The following is a 14,307-nucleotide window of genomic DNA, read 5'->3' on the forward strand; positions in this document are numbered from 1 at the left end:
ACTCTTCTAGTGTATGATTACACCGACCAGGAAAAGACAATTTCCTACAAAATTCTCCTACTCTAGGACTATTCCTCACTCTTCTCATTTTACAGGCATCTTAGAGGAAACCATAGCAGAAAGAAAGCCCATTGCTCACTTAGTGTAGGTGTATGCATGGAGCTCTCCAGCCTATATCATTTGTATGTTATTTGTAGTTATACCCTCTGGGACTACAAATTGCTTAAACAAAAAAGTAGGAATGAAAGATGGAGAATTAACCCCTTTGTTTACTCCCTGTAACAAGCCATCAGATAATTAAAATCTCAAAAATCTTTGTCTCACTGGCAGTTTCATTTATCGGAGTATGTAAATCATCCTCTCTCACCTCTTCACCTTACCTTGCCAGAGCAACAAGAATTTAATTACATCCAAATGTCTCGGGTGCATGTGCTCGCTTCACTGTGCCTTACACTCAAAGATAAGACCTGCTAGTTGTTTTTTTGTTTCTTAAACCCAAAGTTGATTATCCTGTAAGTTCAAAACACTTCCAAAATATTTAGTAAGAGAATGGATATATGTTACATTTAGATTAAATGTGAGATCCCAGGAGAATTTTGGTGACATTTTGGAAGTCGAGGAAGGAGAGAAAAGAATGTATTTCTTCTTAGGATTTATGCAGCTTACCTACAAGAAATTTCAACTATTTCCTCTTAAAACAAGAACATGTGCCTAATACATTCCATCAGGAGTTATAAATGTGAGTTTGGGAAGGTAGAAAGTCACAGAAGGTGAGATACTTCCTGGGATTCCTGAGGAGGAAGGTGTGAAGACAGTCAAATCAGATGGGAGTTCCACTGGACATTGACATTTGCAGATTCGATTTCTGATGGCAATCATTGCCTCTCCTTATAGATGATCATGTCTGATGGCCACAGTCCTAGGATACACAGACTTCTCTCTAGTTGGACTGAGGTACTTCCCTGAGGAAAAAAAGATGGAACAGCTCCCAGAGCGTGAACCCCAGCCTGTAGAACTCTTATATTCCAAGCATGGTGTGTGCATTCTCATCCCTCAGAAGACATTTTCTTTGTCTTCAGGGAGACTAGGTTTTCCCTTCCTGTGGTAGGTATGGTCATGTGTCTAAATTCTAACCAAAAAGAGGTTAGCAAAATGTTTGGGCAGCTTCTGAACACCTTCCCTGAAAGAAAACTATTGTGCACCCTTGAGTTCTCTACTCCTTTGTCCTTTCTATTTGGGACTGGAAGAGATAAACCATGTGGACCAGCCCCAGTCTAGTGATGATGTCAGAGAGGGAAACTAGAGGCAGAAGTCTTAAGTCTTGAGGACTTTGTGAGCCTGCCATGACAGCACTATACCTCTTATACCTCTTCATTTCATGAGTTTTCTGTGACTCATAGCTAAACTAGGTAAAATGTGAGATTTAGTTGTTTGTTTTTGCCAGTTTTGAAGCACCAGTGACAATACAGAGAGATCCACACCTGACAGGCACATGGGAAAGCACAGAGTTCTGTTGGAGGCCTCTTCCTGGGATTCTAGAAGGCTCTACTGATCCATGTCAGTGAGGAACCTGGGGTGCCTCACAAATTTTCCCTAAGGTCAAGCTACTCCTAGTAGCTGTTAAGAACTTATAATGAAGAATGGCATGTCAGCAACTCCTTAAATGTCCTTAAAAAAAAAAAAAGCTAATTAAGGAGAGGTGGTTAAAAATCATAATGGGTTATGCTTTTTGGGATAGTTACTTCAAAGAAGAGAAAAAGTGAATTGAGAATTAAACAACTATTCCAAAAGGTAGCTCCTCAAATGGTATCAGGGAACACATGCAGGACTTCAAGATTCTTTTGTGGGAATTAAAAAATCATAATTCAAAATTTATAAGGAGAGGAAATGGAATGGGTATACATCTTTGGAGAAACTCAACCACAATTGTTGCAATTATGGTGAAACCACAGTTCATTGTAATGTTTTGCAGCCGCTTATGCCCTAGAACTTCTTTTGCACTCACAATACTATGGTGTTTCTGTAAGCCTGGTTCCCTCTTAGTTCTTCTTTGGAGATGTTTACTTGTCAGTAGAACTCTCAACTACCATTGACTGCTCATCCTGGATTAGGACCCTACCTTATACTTTGCTTGATTTAGCATGGGCGTTGGCAAACTATGGCTCCTAGGCCCAGTTTTAGTCCATGAGCTAAGAATGGTTTTCATATTTCTAAACGGCTCAAAGAATGAAAAGAAGAATAACACTTATGGCAAGAAAATTATAGAGGCTTACATTTTGGTGGCTATAAATAAAGTTTTGTTTGAATGCGGCCACACTTGTTCATTTACATGCTGTCTATGGCTGCTTTCACACTATAATGGTAGTGTTAAAAGTTGCAATGTAACCTGCGTGGCCTGCAACACCCAAGATATTTAGCATTAGGCCCTTTACAGGGAAAGTTCCCTGAGCTCCAATCTAGCACCATGTGACATCTCAGTTTTGGAATTCAGGAGTAGAATCAGAGAATTCGAGAGTTGAAAGGGTATTTAGAAAGCCTCTCATCAACATCCCTGACACATTCCTAGCCAAAGTCAATAGTCTTATTTTTTTGTGCAGCTATTCCATCCTTAGGAATAGCTACTTAAAAGGCAATTCTCATGTTCATTTATTTTTTCTGCTTCTGCTCTCTGAGCTTGGCCAGGGGTTAACATGTAATAGGTGCTTTGAAATATTCAATTATTCACCAATTACTTAGCACTTTTTATGTGACAGCATTGTTCTAAATACAAAGTAATTCATAGAACACTATAGGACAAGGGCTGCAATTATCTTTACAGAGGAGGATACTGAAGTACAGGAAGGTTAATTAAATTTTCCAAGGACAGATAACTTCCCAAGAGCCAAAGTTGGGACTGGAACATAGTCGGCCTCTGGAGTATGGGTTCTCTGCTTCCATTTACTTCAGCAAGAACGAGTAAACATTTGATAGCTACATTCTGTGTGTCAGTCTTTCAATAGGTGAAGGTGGCTACCAAATTCCTAAAGAAAAAAAGGTATATATTAATTATATTATTTATAATATATTAATAATTTATAATATATATCATTATATTATATATATTTTTTCCTCCAAAAGCTGAAGCCATATAATGCTGAAATATGAGAAACAAAGGAAGATATATTCTTGCTGTATTTTCTCTTTTCACTATGTAATTTTTTCATTTCTATGTACACCGAAGATGGTTACAGGGTCTGAAAATCATTCAGTATAAGGAAATGTTGAAAAATCTGGAGATAGTCAACCTGGAGAAGAGAACTCTTGTTGGAAAATGACTGGGGCAGTTCTAGGCTATATGAGATGTTCATGAAATCTAGAGGAAGAGTATGATCTCCAGTGCCTTAAGAAGAGCAATAAAACTTATTTTCTAGGAGCCTCCAGCAAACACCCTGTGTAATTCATGATCCTCCAAAAGTTGACATCAAGGTAGGATTATATGTTTTGGGCTTTTTATTTTTTTTAAGATTTTATTTATTTGTTTGACAGAGAGAGAGAGATCATAAGTAGGCAGAGAGGCAGGCAGAGAGAGAGGGCGAAGCAGCTCCCTGCTGAGCAGAGAGCCCGATGTAGAGCTCCATCCCAGGATCCTGAGATCATGACCTGAGCCGAATACAGTGGCTTAACCCACCGACCCACCCAAGCACCCCTGTTTTGGGCTTTCTTAAGGGTAAATGCACCTATGAAAGGAAATAGGCAGGGAGCTGGGCGGGTGGGAAGCACAGTCAGTCGGTGATGGAAGTCTCATGCGGAGAGAAAGAAAGGAGAATATGTTTTACACTGTTGGACAGTCTAAGCAGAGTCTTAGAAGAATCCTTTAGCCAAGGTCAGTTGACAAAGGAGGTTAGAGTCTCCCAGAAACCCGTCTGGCTTACTACTATTAGGATCTGCTAACTTGGGGATAAATTTCAAAGTGCACCTGTGGCCCCTCGTCAGGGATGATCCTATGATAAGAAGTGTTTGAGGTGCATTCTTTTTTTTTTTTTTTAAGCTCTTATTTATTTATTTGAGAGAGAATTCCAGAGAGAGTGAGAGAGAGCACCCATGACTTGGGGGACAGAGGGAGAGGAAGAGAAAAACTCTCAAGCAGACTCCCTACTGAGCATTGAGTGTCTCACTCTTGACTTCAGCACAAGTTGTGATCTCAGGGTTGTGGGATCTAGCCCTGCGATCACAACTTGTGCTGAAGTCAAGAGTGAGACACTCAATGGACTGAGCCACCCAGGCACCCCAGAGGTATATTCTCAATGGCAGCTACATCTCTCCTCACATCTCATTGTTCAATTATTAAACCCACTTTTGTGACAGGATTAATGCCCTGATGGCTGAGGCCTGCGTTCTTGAACCAATCACTCTGGCCAGGGGAATGGGATTTCCCAAAGGCCCGTTAAGTCCACTGTCAAGGTGGGCTTCCCCTCCAACTAGAGATTATGGGGTGAAGAACCTCATACCTAAACAAAAATCTGTGCATCCTTAGGAAGGGGAGAGAGGGGAAGATTGTCTATGATCAAAACCTGTGCTTTGTTTGTGCGCACAACATCTCTCAAAATCTATGGTGACCACAGTTTTTAAAGTTGTGGTGTCTGGGGTGGGAGGTGGGGATCCAAGTCAATGCCACTGAAAAAATCATTCTGTTATCTATGAAATATGTGTAGCGATGGCTAGTTTTAGATCGCCTCATAAACTGCTGATGTGCCAGGCATCTTGTAGTAGGAATACAATAATCACAATAGCTAGCATTTCCAGAGCAGTAAGTATGTGCCTGACAGTTTGCCTTATATCCATTCTCACACTTAATGCCCACAACACCCTAGCAGATAAGCATCTTACTACCTCCAGGTTATGTAGGAAGACACTAAAGACAGAGAAGTTTAAGGAACTTTCTTGAGAACAGAGCAAGTACTTCAGTGACTGTCTGATTGCAAAGCTGCAGCATTTCCTCTTCCTCAAATTCTTACTATGACTATCTCTTTTCCAGCTTTCTTCAATAAATATTCTTAAAAATGGGTTTGCTTCTCAGGAGCTCTTCTCTTCTAGATGAGAACCAGAGAGCTCTGTGTTTGCTTAGGCACTGTCTACTGCACTCTACCAACATTGGCTTGAGGTGATTGTTGAAGGCTCTCAAGGCTGACATGATGCCAGTTGAGAGGGCAAGTTGCCCTTAATTTTGTAATTGCAGGTAGCCAAATACAATACAGCACAGTGCTTTGGAGCTGTACCATTTGGTTGACTTCGTAAAAAGAACTGTTTTGTGTATCCATTTTTGTTGCTCAGCTGTTGCTGATAAGGCACCATGATCATGGGGAGCTGGCATTTTAGGGAACCAGTAGAGAGACAGACAAGGACCAAAATGATGAGGGCTGTGGAGAGAATTTCAATGGTCATCTCAGTGACAAATCATTTGATTACAGTAATCTTTACTGTGGGCGTGCCCTGCTCTAAAGAATACAAATTAACAACACGGATAAATGAAAGGGTGATTATCTACTTGAAAAGGCATAATGACTCTACACAAGGATTCACTCTAAGAATCCCTTGAACATCAATGAAATGCATTTAAAAGGAAATTCATTATATAGAATACTTAATGTTTTTTCAAGAGTATAACCACTGGGTTATGGGATATTTGCATACATACATTTTGAAGAAATATGTTCAGATAGCTTCAGCAAAATCAAATTTCAACACATTTTTATATATCCATACAATCAAGAAATATTCTTTAAGGTCTTACTCTGTGCAACTTACTATAACACACTTTAATACTCGGACTTGGGAGGTCTAGGGGGAGGCTCTAGTTCTGTGTTCCCATCATGTTTCTAGACTGCACTGAGTAGCAAGGTCTTCTAGAAAATCAGGTTAGGATATGAGGCAGAAACTAAGAGAGATAAGAGGACTGGAGACTCCCAGCCCCATACCTCTGAAGGTTGAGCCTGGGGAGACCACTTGCTGCCGCCGGCCAGTGGGCAGGTCCCTGGTAGCACGGCGCCCACCAGTCTGAGCAGGTGCAGTCCCTCAGGTCCTCCTGGTCCTCCCGGACAATGGCTGTTGGCATCCCTGCATCTGGAATGAATTCCTATTTGCAGAAATTGCTTCAGTCTCCACAATCTGAGTGGGAGCACCTGGCCGGCCAAGCCTGGGTTGCACCTGCAGTCTATTCCTTGGAGGGGAAAAGCTGCTCTCTGCTCCTTTCTGCTCCTGCAGTGGAAAACAGGCCTTGCTTCCCACCATAATTCACAATAAAAGAAGTTCCCCAAATCTCGGAAAGAGGTTCAGATGCTGGGCAGCCAAAAAAAAAAAAAAAAAAAAAAAAAAAGATGAATATCCCCTATGAACAATAGTAGTTTACACATAAAAAGACTAAGTTATATACAGCTCACCTTCCATGATTCAGGGTGCAGAGCCGAAATTCCCAGGAGCTGCGTGGTGCAGCCTTGGGTCCACCACTCTTCTCACCAGCCTCAAAGGGAAGCAACACGCCTTTCCGCACTCCATGTCGTGCTTGTAGGGCCCCCTTTCTTATTTGGAGTACAAAACTTCCACATTCCAATTCTCGTTTGCTTTACTTCATTTCTCATTTAACTGCAAATTTGTCTTGTGTCAGGTATTTTTTTCCGGATTAGGTTTGTGACACTTGATAAACTCCCAAGAGTTAATCTTCCTGATGGGATTTGCAGGGTAATTTCTCCAATATTAAAAAATAAAGGTGAATCTTATGTTGTGGCTAAGAAGAATGCGAAATGTCAAAGTGTATGCCTGTTTGCTCCCCTTTTAGGCTCACTATCCCCATCCACACTGTATGCTGGTTTTCATTAAAATGTGACATTTATCTTCCCAAAGTGAATTTGTCTTGCTATGATAGGAACAGAAAAATGTCACAATTTACTGCAACAAAAGTAAATACAGGAAAAGATAAATGATAATTTTTAATGAAAACCATAATTTAAAAATAATGTATCACATAAGTATACAATACTGTAATAGGGGCAAAAAATGTCTTGAGAATTCAAATAAATTCTAATGTACGGTGAAGGGGATATATTGGACAAGGATGCTTGTTATCAAAACACTGCAAGGGAGACTTTTATTGCCACATATGTTCTCCTATTACTAGTCATGGAAGGCAAGAATCAGTTCTTGCTTTGGAAGGGAAGAGGGTAGCTTTAGACTTTTGGGTGAGACAGGGAAAGGGTGCTCAGGACAATCAGCCACTTGACTGAACTCCCCCACTTTTTAATCTGACGTGGACGTGGCCATCAATAAAACGGTCCAGGTGTCGGAGGAGCGTGGCTCCCCGAGGCTGGACAGACTGTTGGAAACCACACATTACAGACCATGGAGAATATAGCAGAGCTCTTTGCTCTTTTCTTCCCTTGAGAAAAGAAGAATATTGAGCTCACCTAACTTAAAAACTGACAAGGGGTAACTTAAACAGTTACTTCGTAGCTGTAACAAATTAAAAAGTGTTCTGGAAGGGCACCTGGGTGGCTCAGTGGGTTAAGTGACTGCCTTTGGCTCAGGTCATGATTCTAATGTCCTCGCGTGGAGGCTGGGACACACATGGTGGGGGCGGGGCAGAGGGAGAAGCAGACTCCTCGCTGAGCAGGGAGCCTGTGGGAGAGGATGGGGAGAAATAAATAAGCTTAAATAGTCAGAAAGAACTGGAGAAACAGGGAAATAAGGAGAGGTGTTTGGTGGGTGGATAATAGGATTCCCAGTCAAAACTGTTGTTGCTTCTCTCATTCCCTCGGGCTGTGGAAGGAGACCCAGTGACAGAGTCTTTAGCTGACTGTCCTCGGCAGCTTTAATACCTGCTTCTGACTGAGATGGTCATACCAACTCACCGCAGGTGAACTGATTTTCTGATTATCTGTGGGGACAAGATCAAATCAAGGTTCCCATTACAGTTTCTCTTCCATTGATCTTCAGGGTTCTTCTTTGGAACAAAGGACCAGCAATTAGTATACTTAGAGCCTGAAACCTGATTCAGAACCAGGGTAAGGATAAGAATCAGGAACCAAACCGTAGCCACCACCTTAAATGTCTAAGTAAAGGTAACTGGCTTTTGTTTTTCAACATATTTTTTTCAATACGCTTTATATGTTGAGAAAAGGAAAAGAGGAGGCTGCTTTTTAATTAAAAAGTAACTTTTAATTCTCTGTTAGTTTACACAGATTAGGATAGATTTACTTACTGGTTTTGGTTTTTCTTATTTTGATTTGAGTCATCAAGGGGACCAAATAGAAAAAAAAAAAAACCTTTTTTCTACTTCAACCTGGAATATAATAGCTCGAAATAGTGCTTTTTCAAGCACTATGGTATGCCAGAGTCTTTTGCATGATTTGGCATTTGCAAAAACTGTGAGATTGGCCCAATAGTCCTCATGTTGGATGTGAAGGTGACAGCCCTGAGGTGTACATGAGCCTCAAGTTTACAGGGGTCAGACTCTGGTCTCCTCACAGCATAGAGCTGTTACTCCGCTTCAAGACTTATCTGGAAGGAGCTTGGCAGTAAAAGGGAATACACTTGGCTCAAATGTAGGTCGAGATACCAGCAAAAGCCTAGAAACAGACCTGCCCAGTCCTGGAGCCATCAGTGTGTAGTGGAACCATGTGTGTGAGGGACAGTAATGCACATCATAGCTTACCGACTGGATAAATGATTGCACGCTATTTTCCAAAAGAATGAGTCTTCTTCAACATAAGTTAAAATGCTAATATTCTGAATTGGTCTTTTTGTCTTACTTTCTGGAAATGAATTTTGATCTGACTAGTCAGATTGTTCCCACAACTTAGGTAAATATCTTAAGGTTTCCCAGTTTACTTTTGAGGTCTGTCATACAATGGTGAATGACTAAGAGCTTAAGCCCACTGACTTGTGAAAAGCAGACTTTCTACGGGGATGAAACTGCATATTCTTGTGTAATTTGTCAGAACTACCATCAGCAAAAACTGACACACGAACCAGTAATTCTCGGCTAGCAAGTAAATTTTGAATTGTTTGCTACACAGGAAAGCAAGTTAAAAACAATTCCTCATATTCTAATAAGGTTTTTCTTTTACATAGATTACACGTTATCAAGAAACAGGAGACTCGCTTAAAAAATAAATAAATAAATAAATAAATCCCAGGCATCCAGCAAAGCATTCAGAATTGAACAGAACTTACATTGTCATAATTGTTCCCAACTATGAGATATTTCTGACAAGAGTTAGGCTTTAGATAAAGCAGTATCTACAAATAGGTTTTAAAAGACTAAAGTTGTGGGGGAAAAGAGCTCAATAAATTTATGATTGTGAAATAGTGAAAACAAACATCAGTCATGAAGGGATAAGGTAAAAAGCTATGGTCTGTTGGTGCGGCAGATACGACGTCATCATGAACTATGATGACGGAGACTCATGTCTCTGTCTCCACCCTTTACCTGTTTCCACAGCATCCCACTTATGCACCATACTCCTATCTGGAAGGGAAAGGAGGACATAATGAGAAATACAAATGCAGAGCTATATTTTTGGGGTGGGAAAATGTCCAAACATATTGCTGACTGGAAAAGCCAGGTTCTAGGACATGATGGAGAATTCCGTCTTCATGTACATATTCATAGAGAGATGCCGCTAAGGATATTCAGCAAAATGTAAATGGCAGCTATCTTCAGAGAGTGGAGTTTCAAGTGGTCTCTGCTATCACATTTGTGCATTTCTGTACTGTTTGAATTCTTATAATGAGCATATATCACACTTGCAGTCAAGAAAGAAAGAAAGCAGGGAAACATTTTTTTCCAAAGAGTAATAATTGTTAAGAAGCAGTAACCTGCAACTGGTTTTAAAAACTTATAAACAGGGGCGCCTGGGTGGCTCAGTGGGTTAAGCCGCTGCCTTCGGCTCAGTTCATGGTCCCAGGGTCCTGGTATCAAGCCCCGCATCGGGCTCTCTGTTCTGCAGGGAGCCTGCTTCCTTCTCTCTCTCTGCCTGCCTCTCTGCCTGCTTGTGATCTCTGTCTGTCAAATAAGTAAATAAAATCTTTAAAAAAAAAACCTTATAAACATCTTTTTCTCAGCAGAATATAATATCCCACAAAATGTGACACATTTTTAAAGGTCCCACAACTTGGTAGTCATGTGTTTAATCAATCGGTTTTCTACCATTTGAGTGTTATGTATAAATACATGCTCTGAACAGAATTCACCAAGATAGATTACAAAACAAACAAACAAACAAACAAAACCCCGAGAGGCGCCTGGATGGCTCAGTCACTAAGCATCTACCCTATGCTCAGATCATGATCCTAGGGTCTTGGAATAGAGCTCCACATCAGACTCCCTGTTCAGTGGGGAGTCTGCTTCTCCCTCTCCTTCTCCTCCCACTGTGTTCCTTCTTTTGCTGTGTTTCTCTCTGTCAAATAAGTAAATAAAATCTTAAGAAGAAAAAAAAAAGCGAGATCTGAAGATGTCATTTGGGCCAAGCGTCTGAAACTTGAGTCTGAAATAATACCAAACATCTAGCTGTTTTCTATCAGTGACTAGAAGTATGTCAATAATGCAGTTTTCATTTGTCATGCAGACACCATTAGAATGACTGAGAAGCAGCCTGGAACGCAGGGGAGGGAGCAAGGGCATTTGGTTTTACACCTGCCTTCTAGGGGACATTTGTATGCAAGAGAGACAACAGCATCAGTAGCATCTCAAACACAAAGGACATCTAGACATACAAAGCACACCAGATGTATGTTTCAGACATGGCGACAAATTTCAAATAGCACTGCACTGTTAAGATTATGCCATGTTCCGGTACTAGTTTGGCACTCAAGAGCTCATATGTATTAAATAGTTATCATTCACTATCTGTATTCAGAAACGTGGCGTGTCAGAGATCAGGATGAGCGAGTGCAGCAGGCAACTGAGGTAAGGAGTGAGCTAGATTCTGGGTAGAGCAGGTAGAGACGTGGGATTCTCTGCAGTGAAGGAGTGTGGCCATTAGAAAGCCACGCCACATCACACGCAGAGAAGGATCAGCATTGGGTAAACAGTCCTGAAGGCCTTTGCCCACCCAGCGCTGGAAGTCTGCAGCGGTTGAGTAAGCCCCGTCTCCTTTAAAAGTCGTGCGAGCTGTTACCCTAATGGATGAGAACTGAGGATCCTATCAAGGAACAGAAACTGTTCAGTGTGATTAGTTCTAGGGGATGTCATCTTCAAAGTGGATTAATTTGCTAATAGCAGAGCATTTCTGAGGGAAGAAAGAAAATAAGGTTAATGTTATGTAAATAGAGACATTATTATTTTCACCTCTTGTGATATAAACGGTTCTAGAAACAGAATGAGGGAAGTGAGGAGGGAAGCAGTGAGGGAAGCAGCCTCTTCCACGTGGATAATTGCACGGTGGGCTGACAGGTCTGGGCCAGAGTGTGAGCCGCAGACAGGCCGCCTTCTCCCTGACGACTGTGAGAGTCGCTCACACCCGTGTGCCTCAGACCCTTCGCTAGCCCCTCTGCGTGGAGCGGAGGGTTGAATCTTCACTGCCACTCTGCAGGATAAGGAAGGACTATTATTCCTGTCATTTTGTAGATGTGAAAATTGAAGCTTAGGAAAAGTTAGATAACTTTCCAAGGTCGCATAATACGGAAGTGGAGCTGCTGATGCCCCTCCCACCCCAGTTCACCATTCACTTGCTTCCTAGGACCTGTGGGCTAGGTAGCCCACCAGCGCCCTTGTCCTCACAGTCCCAAATCAGCTGCCTCCTTGGGAAATTGGGAATTTAAAAATATTTTATGGGGTGCCTGGGTGCTCATTCAGTTGAGTGTTTAACTCTTGATTTCAGCTCAGGTCATGAGCTCAGGGTGGTGAAACTGAGCCCTGGCGTTGGCCTCCCTGCTCACCAGGGAGTCTGCTTAAGATAATCTGGCTCTCTCCCTCTACCCCACCTCCCTCATGCCTGCAATGCACGCACGCATGCGTGTTCTCTCCCTCTCAAATAAATAAATAAATCTTTAAAAAAATTATGCCTTGGAAATGCTTTCCATCAAACTGTGTCCAGACCGTTTTTGTGCTATTATCTTTGAAATGCCCTCTCTCTGCCTGCCTTTCCCCCACCATCTCCAGTCCATCGATAGTTCTTAAAATGGGTCCATAGAAGAGTTAAATACATACCTAATTAGAAAGCAAAAGGGAAAGGATGAGCCTGGAATTACACAGGACTAAAATATGGGTGTTGAACTGCCTTGTAGGGTTCTTCCTTATTCTGTCTAGTGACTTGAATAATGGCCAGTAGACATTCAATGTTCCTGGAGATTTGAATCATTACTAGAGCTCAACTTCTCCTAATTTCCTTTTAAAAATGAGACCAAAGCTTCCTTAAGGTGGTAAATGAACAGTAATGCATTTTTAGCAGTCAGGTCAGGCAGGCTTTGTTATCCCTGGTAACCTAGAGGAAGACTGCTGGGAGCCTGTGTATCCAGTTTGCTTGCTCCCATTTCATCCTTAGAGGGAAAATCAGGTGTTTTGTCTATAGACATTCTACTCTCAACTCTTTCTATTTTTAAGTAAAGGATTTAATGATTCACTTTCACTCTTTGAAAGATGAATTCACCTTGAAATGCAATATTGACCACTTTTATTATTATTGGTCATGTATTGGGACAAGGATATTACAGTATTCATGAAGTGTAATAGTAACAGCCATTAGAGATACTAGAATTTGCTCATAGGGAAAATTTCAGATGTCCTCAAGACATCTTCAAGGTGGTCACAATCCTCTTAATGAATTAATAATCAAAATCCATGATAGATCATTGAGATTCTAGATACATCCTTCTAAAAAAAAAAGTGCCTATGGAACATGATAAAATCAATTTCAAAGATAATAGAGATTTAATGACATAGTGTTGAGCAACAGAACTCTTGAAACTTGCATGTATGACTACCAGATTAGACCTAGAATATGCAGAAAAACTTATAGTTTGTGTGGATAAACACAATTGTGATTAATTTTATTAAACTGGAAAAAGTGACCAAAACATCTTTGCACAACTGAAGAGATCTTCCTTCCTTTATCTTATTCAGCCTCCATAATGAAACTTGTCTTACCACTTTAGTGTTTGTATCTTGTCTAGATTCTTACTCAAAATATTGGCCAAGTTTATCAGTGCTTCTCACTAACTAGGTTCAAAATATAATTTTATGAAGTACAAACGAATTCAGAGGCTGAGAATCACCAATACATCTGCATAAAAGACTCCTGGGAGATAAAGAGCAAGAAAAGATTTCTATTAGGAAGAAGGAAGGACTGAATTTGTGAGCTGTATCTATATCTCTATTGCTAAGTTTAAAGACTGCCTGGCTCTCCATGTTTATATTAGAAGTCACTCAAATAAGTGACAGATTTTTGTGAGCATAAAAATTCTGGGCAAAGTGATATACTAGGTATATTGCAATGTACATACACTCTAATTTTAAGAACTCGGGCGATTAGAAATATGTAAGTAAATATTATTAAACTCTAAGATAAGTGAAATGTCAGTGTGAGTCACAAGTACTAAAGAATTCAGAGAGGGAGTTTGCTTCTGGTTGGAGTAATGGGGGAGGGGAAGCTTCATGGAGGAAGTAAGATCCAATACACACTTGAAAGGATGCTGTGGTGGGCAACACTGGTTGCCTAACTGCAGCCATTCACTCATTTCATATTTTTCAGAAACCCTCCAGGCCATAGCCCGTATGTATCAGGGTAAGCAAATTCCATCTTTAGCTCCAAGGGAGAATTCTGATCGTCGAATGTTAAACTATTATGGTAATCTCATCCTCTCTCGTCCCCTTCTTCATGATTTGTTCGGGAATCAGGCTTGAGTCAACCAATGGATGGCATTTCCGTAGCAATCAATATTGGTCTAGAGGTAAGCATGTGAGAGCTAAATGGGTCCAATCTGTCAGAAAGGAAGGACTGCTCTTTCATCATTGAGAATAAGATTTTTATTCTGTCTCACTGCACAGGAAAAGGATATTGGTTGCCTAGTTGTTTCTGGCAGTCATTTTGAGATCATGAGAGGCCCTGGCAGGAAGACAGCGCTGGCACATGGAGGAAGGCGAAGGCTGGAGAATAAGGGAAATCCAGAGCGGGAGCCCTATTTGTGCTATGCCCACAGCCTGATCTGCCTCTAGAGTTCTTATTATGTGAGAGAATACATTTCTTCAATGTTTAAGCCAGTTAGAGGCAGATTTTCTATAACTTCCAGCCAAAACCATCTAAATTGCTACCAAATAGTAGAGCTGGTTCCTTTCCT

This window comes from Mustela putorius, unplaced genomic scaffold (assembly GCF_011764305.1).
Source record: "Mustela putorius furo isolate JIRA1106 unplaced genomic scaffold, ASM1176430v1.1 tig00537227_pilon_pilon_pilon, whole genome shotgun sequence".
NCBI classification, from domain to species: domain Eukaryota; kingdom Metazoa; phylum Chordata; class Mammalia; order Carnivora; family Mustelidae; genus Mustela; species Mustela putorius.